The 14848-nt window shown below is 44.2% G+C and overlaps 1 protein-coding gene across 4 annotated transcripts in view; it reads right to left on the bottom strand.

Moving 5' to 3' along the window:
• Positions 1-14564, bottom strand: part of KIAA0232 (KIAA0232 ortholog) — an 813590-nt gene extending 799026 nt beyond the window's left edge. For all 4 annotated transcript variants that reach the window (XM_069631995.1, XM_069631994.1, XM_069631997.1 and 1 more), the window contains exon 1: positions 14408-14564. The gene's annotated coding sequence lies outside the window, so the exon portion shown is untranslated. The remainder of the gene's footprint in view (positions 1-14407) is intronic.
• Between the last annotated feature and the right edge of the window lie 284 nt (positions 14565-14848).

The raw sequence follows: 14848 nt of genomic DNA, 5'->3' as shown, positions 1-14848 counted from the left end.
GTAACAGAGCCTCAATGCCCCCGGGCTGTGCGAGCACTTTAAAAATGCAAAGAAATAAATGGCAGTCATGCCAAGAAAAGGTCTTGGGCATTCTAGGCCCCATTACAAAGATATGGCAAATGGCCGAAGAGGCAAAAGAGCCAGAGTAAAAAATGGACCCAGATATTCTAGCCAGCTGGGCACAACTGGCAATATGCCCATTAGGCAATGCCTACAATGCATTAACTACAGAACGCTGCAGGTCGATATTGGTCAAAATGTACCCAAAGATGAGCGAACATGCCACCTCAGAATCGTCAATGGACAGTAAGGGCAAACTAAAGAGATCCATTCTTTAAAGACTTGGCGAAATTCGCCAATACATAATTCCGCCATAGACAAGGCCCAAGCATCGCTGAAACAAGTAAATGGGCATGTTTTCGGTAGAGCTGGCAGTGGAAAGGGCCCCTCGGCCAGCCGCTACACTACATACAGGTCCAACTACAGCAGCAGACGAAACTGGAGAGACCAGGAAGAGTGCAGACCCAACCTCTTCTTTCAGTCGAGAGGAAAGGGTAGAGGCAGAGGCTGGCGTGGAAGCCGCAGAGGCCAGGAACCTAACGCAGGTGAGACTAAAGGAAGGGGTGCTCAAAAGCCAAATGAAACCAGAAATCCCAGTAATAGCAGGGGGGAGACAGCACTGTTCATAAAACAGTGGAAACAATCATCAGGGGATGCTTGGACAGAACAGGCGGTACAAGGATTCCAGCTAGAATTCTTTCAGAATCCTTTACAAAAGACATACACGAGACCTATAAATTTCAGCGAAGAAGAAAAAAACGTACTAAACAGACATTTTATATCTAGAAAAGAAAGAAGCCCTCACTCAGGTGACAGAACCAACACTAGGCTTCATAAGCAATATGTTCTTAGTAAAGAGAAAGAGGAAGCAGAGACCTGTGATAAACCTCAAACTTAATTGCATTAATTATTTACAGACATTTCCAGATGGAAGGAATCTGTTGAGACATCTTGCAAACGGAGGACTGGCTAGTGAGGATAGACCTCAAAGAGGCCTACTTGACGATACCCAATCACAAAAGAACAGTCTCCTACGTTTCTGGTGGGGAGGTCAGACGTAGGAATTTACTTGCCTCCCATTCAGGCTAGCGTCAGAGCCCTGGGCCTTTACGAAACTGATGAGCACAGTAGTGATCCACTTGAGAGAGTAGGGCAGCCGGTTGACAGTGTACCTAGACAATTTCTGTTTGATGGGTCAGGGCAAGGAAAGACTGCAACAGGCAGAAGTTTCCCCCTATCTACTACAGAACCTAGGGTTTTTAATAAACTGTGAGAAATCCCAACTGATACCACCACAAATCGATAGTGTTTCTGGGATTTATGATCGACACGAGAAAGGCCACACTCAGCTTGCCTATAGCGAAAAGTGAACCTGATCAAGAAAGAGATCAGGAATATCTTAGCGAGGGAAGAGTTATCGCTGAGAGAGCTTACCAGACTGTTAGGGAGTCTAGCGTCATGTCATCCATTCAGGCAATCTTCCCAGGGCCACTACATTACAGGGCTCTACAGAGCCTAAAAATCCAACACCTACGGAGAGGTCTGTCATACGAACAGAGGATGCCGATCGCAGCAGAAGCGAGAACTGAACTACGATGGTGCTGCAGTCATATGGAACCTTGGAATGGTAGAGCGATATTTGGCTCATCCACGGACCATCATGAGAGTCAGATGCCAGCCGTTGGGGCTGGGAAGCCTGTTGCAGAGAAATGCCAACGGGAGGCAGGTGGTCAGAGAAGGCGTTAGAATTACACATCAACTGCCTAGAGCTGATGGTGGGCTCATTCGCATTGAGGTGTTGGACCCAGGACAGCCTAAACTGTTGTGTACTTCTGAGGATGGACAATGTGTTGGCAGTTCAATAAACAGATTAGGAGGGACAAGGTCCAGAATGCTAGCAGAACTGGCAAAAGACTTCGGACCCATGTGTCTAGAGAACACAATCAGCGTAACAGCAGAACATATCCCAGGACTGCAGATCTGGAAGTGGCAGACTGGAATTCGAGACACTTGAGGGATGCAAGTGACCAGCAACTAGACAGGAGGCATTTCAGACCTTGATGGTAATGAGGGGCTCATGCAGGACAGATCTGTTTGCATCCAGGTTGAACACTCAGTTGGATCTGTTCGGAGAGAGAGTATGCGTTCCCTCCATTCGCTATTATTGCGAGGACGGTAGCACAGGTCAGGAGACAACGGGCAACCATAATTCTGGTGACACCAGACTGGAGAGCCATGTGTGGTACCCGGACCTTCGAGAATTGTTCATAGAGGACCATTACTACTCCTTCAGTACTCAGAGCTACTTCAGGACCCAGCAGGGGAAATTCATCCTCTGACTCAGGAGGGCAACCTGAGGTTAATCACTTGGGCGATTTCTGGGGAAACTGGCAGAAGCCAGGACTTTCAGGAGACGCTGAGTGAATCATCAGGGATGCCTGGGCACCAAGAAGGCTTACAGGTCGGCTTGGGAACTTTGAAGCAGCTGGTGTGTGGAACGGCACATGCATCCCACTAGGGCGGATATAGTACGATATAGTACACATAGTTAACTTCCTAGCAGGACAAGGCAAAGCCTACAGGACAGTGTACACGTGTAAATCAGCCATGCCAGCGGGTCACCCCAAGATTAAGAATGCATCAGTAGGCGAACACCCTTTAGTGTGCAAACTTCTCAGAGGAGTAAGGCTATTTTCTTTATTAAAAGGCTTTGGTTTATATCTTAAACCTTTCATTTGTACATGTATATATATTGTTCATATAGTCTTTAAAACTCCCAACATTTTTGCTTGTTTCCTGAGTTCCTGGCTCTATTGTTGTAGACTCTCCATTTTCGTCTTATTTGGGTCCATGGCTTTACTTCTGTTGCGTCATTAATTCAGGGCGTTCATTTTCCATTTCTTTAATGATGCTGGCCCAGAATTGAATGATGGTCACTGCTAGTTTCATATTGTTACCCAGTAAGATTTGTGCCGATCGTTCTCTGTCATCTAACTGTACATTTGGTTTAAGATACAGGTCGCTGAATAAAAGTAATTTCAGTGTCAAAGCTGGGCACTTCATTATTATATGGTGAATGCTTTCGATTGTTCCGCTTTCTTTACAGAAGCAACAGTATTGGTCGTTCTTTATCAGGTTCCTTTTTGCCATGATTTCCTGTGTTGGTAGGATATTTAGACGTAACCTCAAAAACGTGTCGCAAATCAGCCCCTTCTGGAAACAGCTTGAGATAGTTGTGGTAACTGATTTAATGCTCTTATCTCAACTTCACATGGAAGATCAACTTGGTATTGAGTTTTGAGGAGTTGCGTGGTAAACCAATCCTTGCATGCCAGCTTTATTTTTGCTTTTTGAGTTTAGTAAATGAGCATGTCCGTTGATATCTCCGCTTCTATTCTTTTGTTTTCTACGTGGTTTTTCCATGCTACTAGTACAGTATTGTTGGTCGTGTTCGTTTTGGAGCGAAATATCTCTAGCACTGGTATGTGATCTTCACTGTTCATTTTCCTATACAGGTATAGTTGCTTCCATGTAATGATGGAAGCTAGAGACGTTAAGGCAAGCTCAAATCTGATTCGAGGCGCCGGAAATGAGATCGGGAGAGAAGACTTTCCTCCAGAATATCCCTTCCAATTGTTGCCAAATTTGGGGGTCTATGTTAATCATAGTTTCACCACCATAGGTCAGGATTGCCGCTACCGTCTGCCTGTAGAATGTTATTAGTGGCTTGACGGAAAATATTCCAAATCTGTTATGAAGAACAAGTCCTTGGAACGCTAGGGAACAGGCTTTAGATTTAAGGGGTTCGGCCCAGTCCTTCTCCACGTGGGATTGGTTGATCCAAACTCCCAAGTTATTTGATGGTTTTTACTTGGGCAAGTTTTTGCTTTTGCCAGAAGGAGGAGGATGAGTTCTTTGTATTAGTGTACTCCTGGGTCATTGTCATGATTTTACTTTTATGGGCATTTATTTCCAGCTGGTTTAATCCTATATATTTTTGTAAACTATTCAAAGCGATTTGAAGGCCTCTGGGTGTTTTTGCCAGCATCACAATATCTCCTGCATGATGTACGCAGATTAGTACGGTCGTGTTCAGTTTTGGAGGGTTCATGGATGGTGTATATATATATTTATTTTCTCCAAAGTCTGATGTAAATAGGGATGCCGCTAATGGGAAGCCCTGTTTTACACCATGCCAGGTGTGTTTGTTACCAGTCCCGCTTGACATTCTGATTTTGATATTGGTATTTGAATATAACAGCTTTATTGGCTCTAAGATCTCCTGGGGGCAGCTCCACTCAGATAGTTTGTCCCATAAGATGTCTCCGTTTACCATGTCGAACGTGAGATGGAGGTCTATAAAGGCTGCATAGACCTGGGTTTTGGATTTTGTTGCCTCCTGTTTTACAAGGTTTAGAAGGAATCGATTGATTTTTGTGCCCACTTGTTTGACAAAGCTGTTCTGTCTGATTGCTTGTCTTTTTTTCTTTTACAGCCCATGTGTACGTTTGTCTAGCAGCAGTGTGGCAAAAATCTTCCCTAGTGGGTCGAGGGGGCTATTGGCCGGTAGTTTCCAGGTTCTTTCAATAATCGTTGTTTAAATATGGGTATAAGAATTGCTAGTTGCTAAGATCTTGGGATTTGGTTTGTGCGGTCAATTAGTTCGAAAGTTTTAGAACATAGATCTGCCCAGATTTCGGGATTACGTTTGATGATAGAGTTAAAGAGCCCATGGGGACCAGGAGCCTGAGATACATTCAGTTTGTGAATTGCTCTCAAGATGTCGTCAGGATCCCATGCAAGTGCCCATTTCTCTTTTTTGACATTTTTCTCCCTTTTCCCTCAGTTGGGGGTCTCTCTTTGTATAGTTCCTTAAAATAGGTGATCCAATGTGCCTCTTGCACGTCTGATATCATCTTATCTTGGTGTAGAGGTTGGGGGTTAAGCAGGTTCCATGGGTTCCTAGTGTTATGCATTTTGAGTGCTTTCAACATATTTTCTGCATCATGTTGGTAAAGGGTCATCCTTGCTGTTTTCATACAGTTTTTATGCTTTTGTTTTTCTAATTTCATCATCAAGTATTTTTCCGGGGATGGATGTCTCCTTATCTGTCTCAGTTTTCTCGTTAATTCCTTCTTTATTTCTGCGATCTTGATGTTGAAAGTATGTGTGGGGTTTGGTCCACCACGCCCTTGTGGGTTGAAGGTTGTCTGAATGGGCAGAGAATCCATTAATAGTTCATTTTCTCACAATCTTCAAGCGTTGATCCCTCAAAGGTCTCAGGAAGTTTCTCCAGTTGTTGTTGGGTTCCATGTGTGGTAAATTAATTCTGGCAGTTGGAACACTCCAATTTGTCCATGACCTTATGTAGCGGTCGCTGTATGGCGAATATTTTCATTTTTTTTAATGTTATTATTTAAATCGCTTAGTAATGTATATGTAGTAATCGATTATTGCAGTTGTTTTACCACGGGCTCATGTAGGAGGAGTAGGGGTTCCAGTCTTTAAATGCATGGTGTCTAATTGTTGCAAATTTCGATTTGCTGTTTCTGTATTCCATCCCTGTATAGGGGGGTTTAACATTTGGTCTTCGAGTACAGTACGAGTCCTGCATGATCAAATGGATGAAAGTTGAGGTCTCCACATATGAAGTCTATCAGAGGGTATTTCTGAAGCGCCTGACCCATGTCTGAAAATGCAGAATCTATGAATCTTTCGTCAGGGATCTTTGCTGGGTTCCAGTAAGCTTACAATATTCCAAGATTTGCTGTTGACTGTGATGTTTTCTTCTTGTTGGTGCCTCGTTCAGTTAATCTCAGTTTTTGGAGTGTCATTATTTGAACCCAGGGGTTTATGTTGATGGATTCAACTGTCTCTAGGTTAGCACCCAACTTTATGAGGGTAACTGAGCCTGAGGATGGGCGCCCTTTATTCCTTTGTATTGCTGGATTCATATATGTGGTGAAGCCATCACAGAGCGGTTGTTGATAGATCCATGTCTCTTGAAGGCATATTATTTGGTAGTTAGCAAGGTCAGATCTTTTTCTGTTGAATAGATTGAATGATCACCTGTCTTCCATGAGCAGATCGTGGTAGTTTGGTTCTCAGCGGTCGTTAGTTGTTACTGTTGATGAAGGCCTCACGTTCTCGTTGTTGATGCGGTGTCTCCCATGTCTCTCCAAAAAAGATGCTTTGTGATCGCAGAGCATTGTCTGTTTTGGCTATGTGCACCGAAAGGGCTATCTTGATAGTGGATTTGTCTTTTGGTAGAGTAAGTCTCTGAGTAGTCACTTTCGCAGCTACTTATTATTGAAAGAAATGACATCCCCTGTATAGAGGCGTTGGTCTCTGTTCTCCTCTGGCACAAAACCATCTCCCCTTCTCCTCCAATGAAATTTCAAATCCAAGTTGGTGGAGTAGTTTAGTATGAGCTGCTACGAGATTCAAAATATTCAAAGATGTACAGTTTATCCATACTCTATCAAGTCTTTGGTCTTCGATGAATTCCGCTAGCTGTATATCTTTGGATTTAAGTTATTTGAGGTTAGGGATGACATGGAGAAAATGTAAGATGTTCGTTCTATTTAGGACAAGCCCGTCTTTATGATGTTCAATTCTTTCCAGGTTTATCCTGTTTTCGGTTGGCTTACCTCTGTGGATCGATGAAGTGTGGGAGTCTTAGAGTGCCCAAGGAGGTATTCGGTAAAGCCGAGTCAGTCAGGCTTTCTTGTCGTCTCGGAGTTTGAGACTTTGGTGCTTCGTTCTCATTCGTTTTTTGTGTCAGACTGGTGTTATTGAAGACCAGATTTGAGTATGAAATATCTTCGCAAGTCAAGTTAATCGAATGGCCCTCTTCGTTTAAATCTATGACGATTAGTGAGCGTTCATTCAGGTCGTGTTGTTGTTGATCCAGGATTCCTTCGTCTTCATCCATATGTGTTGACAGATTCAAGAAAGTCTCTGGTTCCTGTTGTCTCTTACTGGGTATTGTAGTTATTGAGTTAGAGTCTGGTTGCTTTTTTGCTCAATTTGAATTTCATTTTGCTTTAAAGATTTCTGCTTGGTGATTGACATGGCAGTGAGATTTCCAAGGAAAGCTCTTGGGCCTTTTTGTTGTTTTTTGTTATTTTCTTTGGGATTTCTTTATGTAATTTCACTTGTGAGGTATTGCGGGTATGATCAAATATTTCATAAGTCTCTTGGTTTTTATTCTGCTCTATGAACTGGTCTTGCATAGCAGTATTGATCAGGGGTGTCATTGTCGATATACGATGCTTGACTGGTGATTCGGTATTGAAATCAATCAGTTGTCCCACCAACACAGCAGCGTTCGGATGAACCCGAGGACTCTCCTTAAGTTGTTCCTTTCTTGAGGTAGATATTGTTTGGCTGGTTTTGTACAGATCCAGCAGACTGTTGCTTTTTTCCTTTGTTATGTTCTTCAACTGGCGAAGTTGTGCGTGCATTGAAAATGTTCATCATGGCAATAAGAGCGGCAGTTAATTGGGTTTCGTCCGCTCTGTCGTTCCTTGCGATATCTAGTAGCCATGCTTGCCATGTCGCGCTGGCTTCTGCCTCGAGGTTGAGGCACTCTTGGATTTTATTCATGAAGGCCTCATTGTTCATTTGTTTCGAGTGGATGAGTGCCAGCAGTGTTGCATGGTCTTTAAGCGTCTCAATGTTCACTTTGTGCATTTTCATAAATGGTATCATTGTCTGTGTAGTGACGGCAATAAGCATGTTTTGTAGATCCATCATGGTTGTTGGAATAGTTTCCAGTTGACAATGTTTGTTGGTTCACAGGAGCACTTGTTATTTTCAAGGGCAGCATCCTTTTCATATATTTTTGGGGGTTTTTCCATGTGTGCCCTGGTATTGGAATGGGAGTGCTACTTTTCGTTTCCCTTGAATGTTGTAATGGGATTGGCTGCCTCTTGGTGCTGGAGATTGTTGCATGTGCTGTGTGGGTTGCTCCGTTATGTTCATCTCAAGCCTTTGACCAAAGACTCGTCTTCCATCAGCATTTCTATTTCGGTGAGGTCTAGCGAAAGTCTCGCAAGCCGCGATTTATAGGCTGGTTAATCAGGTGGTTATGTGATTCTGTTTTCATCTGTCGTTCATACGTTGTTTTCCATCTTTGTTTTGCAACTTTCGGTTTGTTTTTTTTATGAGTGTGTTGTTTGTCCTGGCTCAATTGAGGTTTCATGTTCACTTAAATAGGTCTCTGTCGCTTCTTTGTTCTGTGTCTGACGGTTGAGCACATGGTTCATAATGATGTGATATGTTTGTCATTGACGTTAGGGAATGTAGAGTCCTTATTTCGCAATTCACCATAGATAGAACATGTCAGCATTGCATTTGATATTCTGTCCGGTTCAGCCTTCTTTCGTACGGGGTAGGATGTTAGAGCGGGCTCTACCAAATTAGCATGTGCTTCTTTACCCAATATTTCAGAGGTCAGTATTGAGTTCAATGCATTTACATGATTGTCGCAGGCTGGGGATGGATTTTTCATTCTCTCATGGTTTTCAATGCAGGGTTCTTCGGATTCGGCATCTATAGGGGTAGCCAAGCTTTCTTTCTGCATTGGGTTGTCTCTTAGGGGCTCTTAGGGGTGCATTAATGTCAGATGGAGAGAAAACACTTTTGTAAAAATGTTGTTTATTCGTTGCTTGAGACAGTTTGTTTTTGACATTCTCCATTGTTGGCAGCATATTCTGTTTGAGGGATAGACAGTTGTGTTTTTGATCATTGTCGTGTGAGTGGACCAGCCGGGCTCTCCGTATGACTGCTGTCTCGCAGTGCGGCCATGTTAGTCTAAGATCTATTGTCGTCTCACACTCCGCTACAGTATTTGGATATGGCCAGTCGTGTGTACACCTTGCTTCACAGTTTGATGACGTCTGCAACAGGTAGGCGTCAGTGTAACCTAGTAGTTCTATCGCCTTGCGTTGTTGGAGGCGCATTATTAGATTTGGTCCGCCAGAGCGAGCCTCAGGCTAGAATTTGTCCGTTATTTCTAAGGTTCTGTTAGTTTACACTTCCAAGTGCTTTAACTGATCGAAGGTTGGGGTTCTATTCATCTGGTGGCGAGATTTCTTTCACATCAGGATTCCGTATATGGGTCAACGGCAAGGTGCCCGCAGTCCCTATAATGTGCGATCCGTCGAGTCAGCTTTTATATCTCCTTCGTTATAGTGAAAGGATAATAGGAGCCGCTACAAGTTGATCTGGCATTGATGAGAGCAATGCAACGTGCAGTTATTTCTTTCCAGGTAAGCTTCCACGCACAGGTCAAAGGCTGAATGCACGCAGTCCCTGGCGTGTGTATAGCGGCATTGGGGGCGTCGTAGATCTCTCGTCGGTAAAGAAGAGAAAATACTGTCGTTGGGCAGCCGCGTCAGCAAAGCCTCAAGCTGGAAGGTAAGGTCCTGTATCGGTGGACTGCTGGGCGTTTGTTATCAGAACTCCTTGCTTTATAGGTGCAAAGGATGATTCCGACAGGGTTCCAATGTGGGGCCAGACTGAGCGGGTGCGCAGGCACAAGCTGCCAATTGAGTCCGGCTGGCCGCTTGCCTCTCAGGATGCAGCAATGCGGTTATCAGGATCAATAAATCGGTCAGGCAAGTGTTAGAAATGAGGGCTGGGGTGACTTACTTGGTCTGTGAGCCGTTGGGCAAATGTTTGAAAGTTGTTTTTTCCTGGTCTGGCGTATAGGATATTAATTGTGCATTGGGTGGACCCCGGGAGTCCGGACGTGCACGGACGCCAAAGACTGCACACTCGAGACCACACTACGGTGTGGTTAGGATTTTGTAGAATGCTGCTCCGCCTCCAGTAACAATGAAAACAGGAAAAAGACTGGGTGCCTGCAAAGACTGCACACTCGAGACCACACTCTGCAGCTATTGAGACCACAGAGTCCCAGATATTCCCAAACGTGGATGTTTACAAGGTATTGAATGTATTAAATGACTGGCCAGATAACTAAGCTGTCGAGGAAAGCCTCATTAGCAAAGCTCGCTACACTACTTTGTCTGATATCATGTAAGAGAGTATCAGATGTGCAGGCACTAGAAATAGACCGGAAGTCATTTGGCCTTTCAGGGGTCACATTTTACATTAACAGAAAGACAAACGGACATCAAATCAGTCATGCATGGGACTTAACCGGATCAGCCTAGATAATGTCCGATCTGATGTCTGAAGGAGTATGACAGAACGACATATGAGCCCAGACCGACAGGGGTGAAAATTGTTCATTGCAATCAGAAACACGTTAAATGCAGTGACAGCAGCATCTCTAGCTACATGGGTCAAATGGTGCATGACCCAAGCAGGGATCGACATTGGGGATTATGGGGACCATTCATTCAGGGGAGCAATAGCATCAAAATCCTTTAATGCAGGAGCTAAATTAGAGGACATCCTTAAAAAGAGCAGAATGGTCTAAGCATCAACGTTTAAAGAATTTTACTTTAAACCAATAGATCATATGTCAGTATTGGTGGTAAGTAAGCTTTGAACTAGCATAATCCAAGCCTCCAGTCTGGTCATAGAATACTGATTTTTCATACTAACGTTACAAAAAGTCAAGATTCTATAAAAGACACGGAGGCGAATGATTATACCACCCGAATATTGGATGCAAATGTTGATATACATGTCTACTATAAAGAGAATAAGAATGTGCTGAGAATTACATTTGACGATGACCCACCCGATCATAGCTAGCTTCAGCTTTGTTGTTTAATTATTCGACAGGATCGGTGCCTAAAGCAGCTAGATCATGAGGACCAAGAAGAAACCAAGTTGTGTTGAGACGTCTACCAGTTGAGTCGCATGAGTTAATGATTGAGACAGACAAAGAAAAAGGAAGGCAAGAGATTGTTATTGGACTGTCAATGAGAGGACTGGCTGGACATATCACTGGTAACTCTAACCCTCACTGGTAACTATGACACTGACTCCATGACCCTCAACAACCTCTACAACACCATCCAAGCCTGGATGGCAGACAATGGACTATGCCTCAACTCTGACAAGACTGAACTCCTTTTGGTAGGCTCACCTGACACACTGAAAAATCTAGACTCCCAATTCAGCCACTTCACCATAGACTATCAAAATACCTGTCTCAGAATCAGTCAAAACCCTTGGAGTCTACTTGGACTCCAACCTATCCATGGATAAACAAGTCAACGCTATAGCCTCTGCAGCTGCATACCATGCCAAACTTATCAACGCAGTCAGGCCCTTTCTCTCCAAAGAGAACTGCACTAACATAGCCAGAGCCATCACTGGATCCAGGCTTGACTATTGCAATGTACTCTTTCTAGGCACCTCCAACAGAAACCTAGAGAGGTTGCAAATCATTCAGAATAGTGCTCTCCGGGCAGCCCAAGGCATTGCCAAAAGGGAACACATCTCGGAGGCCAGAAAGCTAGCACACTGGCTCCCAATAAAAGAACGAATCATCTTCAAGACACTGACACTGACCCACAAGTGCATTCACCTCACTGCCCCTGACTACCTCTCCCAGAGGATCCACCCCGTCTCTTCTACAAGGCCAACCAGATCACCATATACTAACATGCTCTCTGTGCCATTAGTAAAAAAAGTCAGAGCGGGCGGATCCAGCTTCCCATATCTCGCACCCACGCACTGGAACGCCCTACCTCCCACAATCAGAGGCGAGTCCTCCCTCAGCACCTTCCGCAAAACCTTGAAAACAATCTTATTCACATAAGATGCGTTGCACTAGTCGAATACATCCCATATATTCCTAATGCATAAACTGTACTGTAATGACATACTGTACCAACCAAAATGTCAGCTCTATGCTTTGTCGAACTCATACTGTACCTATGAATGACTATATGCCTGTAACTAAGATTTTTGCAAGTAACAGCGCCTCAATGCCTGTGGGTTACTTGCGCGCTATATAAATATAAATAAATAAATATCATGAATAAAGTTAAACATCAAAAATGGACTACAAAAATGACAATTTCTTGAAAATGTAGTTCTTTATTGTGTGAAATGTTTAATATATTGTTTGATGCTTATTGCTGCTCGAGTTTCTTTACAGTAAAGGGAAAAAGCATAATCCTTCGCTTCCATGTCTTTAATAGAATCTTGACCTTCTATAACGTTAGTATGGAAAATCAGTATTACTAACAAAGCTAGCATCTGCATTCATATGCATACATTTTTAGGCAATTGAAATTGTGATGTGGTAGTACTTGCATGCCAGGGGAGTGATTGGAAAGGTAGAGAGGGGACAAGAGACCGCTCATTCTCACATCAGTCCTTAAGTGGGTGTTTTCAGACTTAAAAGGAGAGTGTTAACTAACATAGAAGCTGCGCTAAGTTAGATGCCCTCCCCCACACAAATGTTTGCCTCTCCTCCACCGTCCCTGAAGTTAGCGCCTCTCACAACATTTGAAGGGGTAGCCCCCATCCCAAAATGTAGGTTTTGTTGCGCCCCTGCTACAGAGTGCAGTAGCTATGACCGCAATTGAGATATTTCATGCGGACAATGGTCCAGCTTTTTCAGGGCGGCCCCGAAGAAACACCTTCGAAACTTGCAGTTCGAGGAAGAGGGAGCCAAGTAAACCATCCTCTACTACTTCAAAAGTGCTGTAATCGCTACACGTATCACATCTACTGAAATCTTTAATTAAGGTAACACTAATCAATTATAGATTTGGTATCCCCCCCACCCCACTAAAGTCTTCTGATACAAAGGGTTTGTTATACGCAGGCAATACCATACATTCAGATCACGTTATAGAATACGGATTTACATTTCTAACAGACAAGCAGCTGTGGAATGCGAAAAACTTCAGGGGATGGGCAAAAAGTTCTGAAATACAACATGGTGGAAATCTTTTTTTGAGTAACTGTTTCTTGGTGAATTTCATCTCGCACGTACAATGTCTTGCTTAAACCCTTATTGTCACTGCCATGTGGAATAACCGATAATCAGTGGTCTGCCTCTTTCCAAAAACAAAACTGAGTAAGATCGCTTAGTAGTTCTTTCAACAGAGTTGTTATACTACAATGAGTAACATTTTAAAAAACGGAAAAGGAAGCGAAAACACCACAAACAAATGTAAAGATATCTAGAAGAAAGTAATGACATAGTGGGCTCATCATACCGTGGGAAATGGAATGAAAGATTCACGGAGAGATTTTATGGTGCATTTAAAACATCCACTGTATACATTACCTTCCTATGTTAGTGTTTTTAGCTTTTTTCTGGTTGAAAACATTCATCACAATCATCTTTGCACAAAAAAAAGTTACAAATCAGCACATGGGAGAAATGCGCTATGGGGGGGTGTTTGCACATGGGGGAAATGCGCTATGGGGACGGGTGTTTTGAGTACGTAATGACTAGTTCGCTTTTCCAATCATTTCACACTGGCCGTGCAAAATACAACTTCGCATAAAATGTCCAGTTACCCACATAAAAAAGGTATCAAACTTGTATTTTTTTGCGATTCGGAATTCTTCATTATCTGGTTAAATTTCCCATCTACATGGCGTACACGGTTTCTCCTCAACTGATCTTTCTCTACGTCTAAATCTCAGTGCATCTGCTACCGAGGCTTTCACTCTACCACTAAGGCTCAATGCACACGTTGTTGCCTCAAACACCTCCCTATCGCGCCCCAGTAACAAGGTGTAAACTTCAATCCCGCAGTCAAAGCAAAGCAACCCCTGTCACTCAAGCGGGCGGTCAGCATTTGCTGTAATGACCCCGGGCACTGACAGGCGCGAGCTGCAGCCGCCAAGGAGAAACAGAGAGCACGTCACGTGCCCACTGGCCCCTCCCGAAACTGGAACCAGATCCTCCTCCCGCAGGGACCCAAACACGGGGACAAGCAGCAGAAGACCTGGTACTAGCACAGAGACGAGGAAGCAAGGGAAGTGGTTGGGGGGAAATAGGCATATTCCTGGTCAGAGAAGCTTTGGAGGGCATGGGCGGGTTGGGGGTATATAATAATTGGGCAGGGAGGTATAGCACTCAGACAGTCTAGGTAAGAGGAACACAAATAAATGGGATATATGTTAAATAATTAGCCGGGGAGAGAGACTCAATGGGATAGTAGAGCGAGTAAAGGGTCATGTGTAATGAGGGGCACACATCTCTTTTAAATAGTAGACTTCCACATGCCAACCCAATAACAGGTCTCCAGCAGTCGGCTCACGCGCTTCACTCTGCTGTCGCACGACATAGACAATGGAGCTAGGGTCGCCAACCGTCACCTAGCGGACTCAACGTTTTCCCTGGACCGGCCGGATTTCCACCACTCCCCTCCCCCAATCAGGGCCTCACCTGCCGCTCTCCGGAGGGGGAGGAGGTAGGGGGGGGGGGCCTCTCGGGTCACTTTCCCCTCCTCCGGTCCTGTCCCCGCCGCCCGTCCCTTGAGTGACGCCGCCGCGGCGCTCCTGGACCTGCCCTATGCGCGGGAGGGAGGGCGCCCTGACGTCAGGCTGCCAGCCAGCCTCCTACAACGGGGGCCCAGCTTGTGGTTAGACATAGAGGAAGGACGAGCCGAGCCTCCTGTTATCACTTCAATCTACTACAAAGGGGCAGTCACTTTGAGGGTAGCGGGTCTCACACTCGCTTATCTATTGAGTTTGAGAAATTAGTGACTGATGCGATTATTTCCCGAGATGTTTATGACATGCGATATCTTTTAAGTAGAAACATTCTAAAAGCTTTTTATTGTGATTCACAACATGGCATCACGCAATGCTAGATGCATATTTCAAT

Source organism: Ambystoma mexicanum, chromosome 6q, assembly GCF_040938575.1.
Source record: "Ambystoma mexicanum isolate Mex_15411 chromosome 6q, UKY_AmexF1_1, whole genome shotgun sequence".
NCBI classification, from domain to species: domain Eukaryota; kingdom Metazoa; phylum Chordata; class Amphibia; order Caudata; family Ambystomatidae; genus Ambystoma; species Ambystoma mexicanum.
The sequence above is the reverse complement of the archived record's forward strand: the minus strand, read 5'-3'. Positions and strand labels throughout refer to the sequence as shown.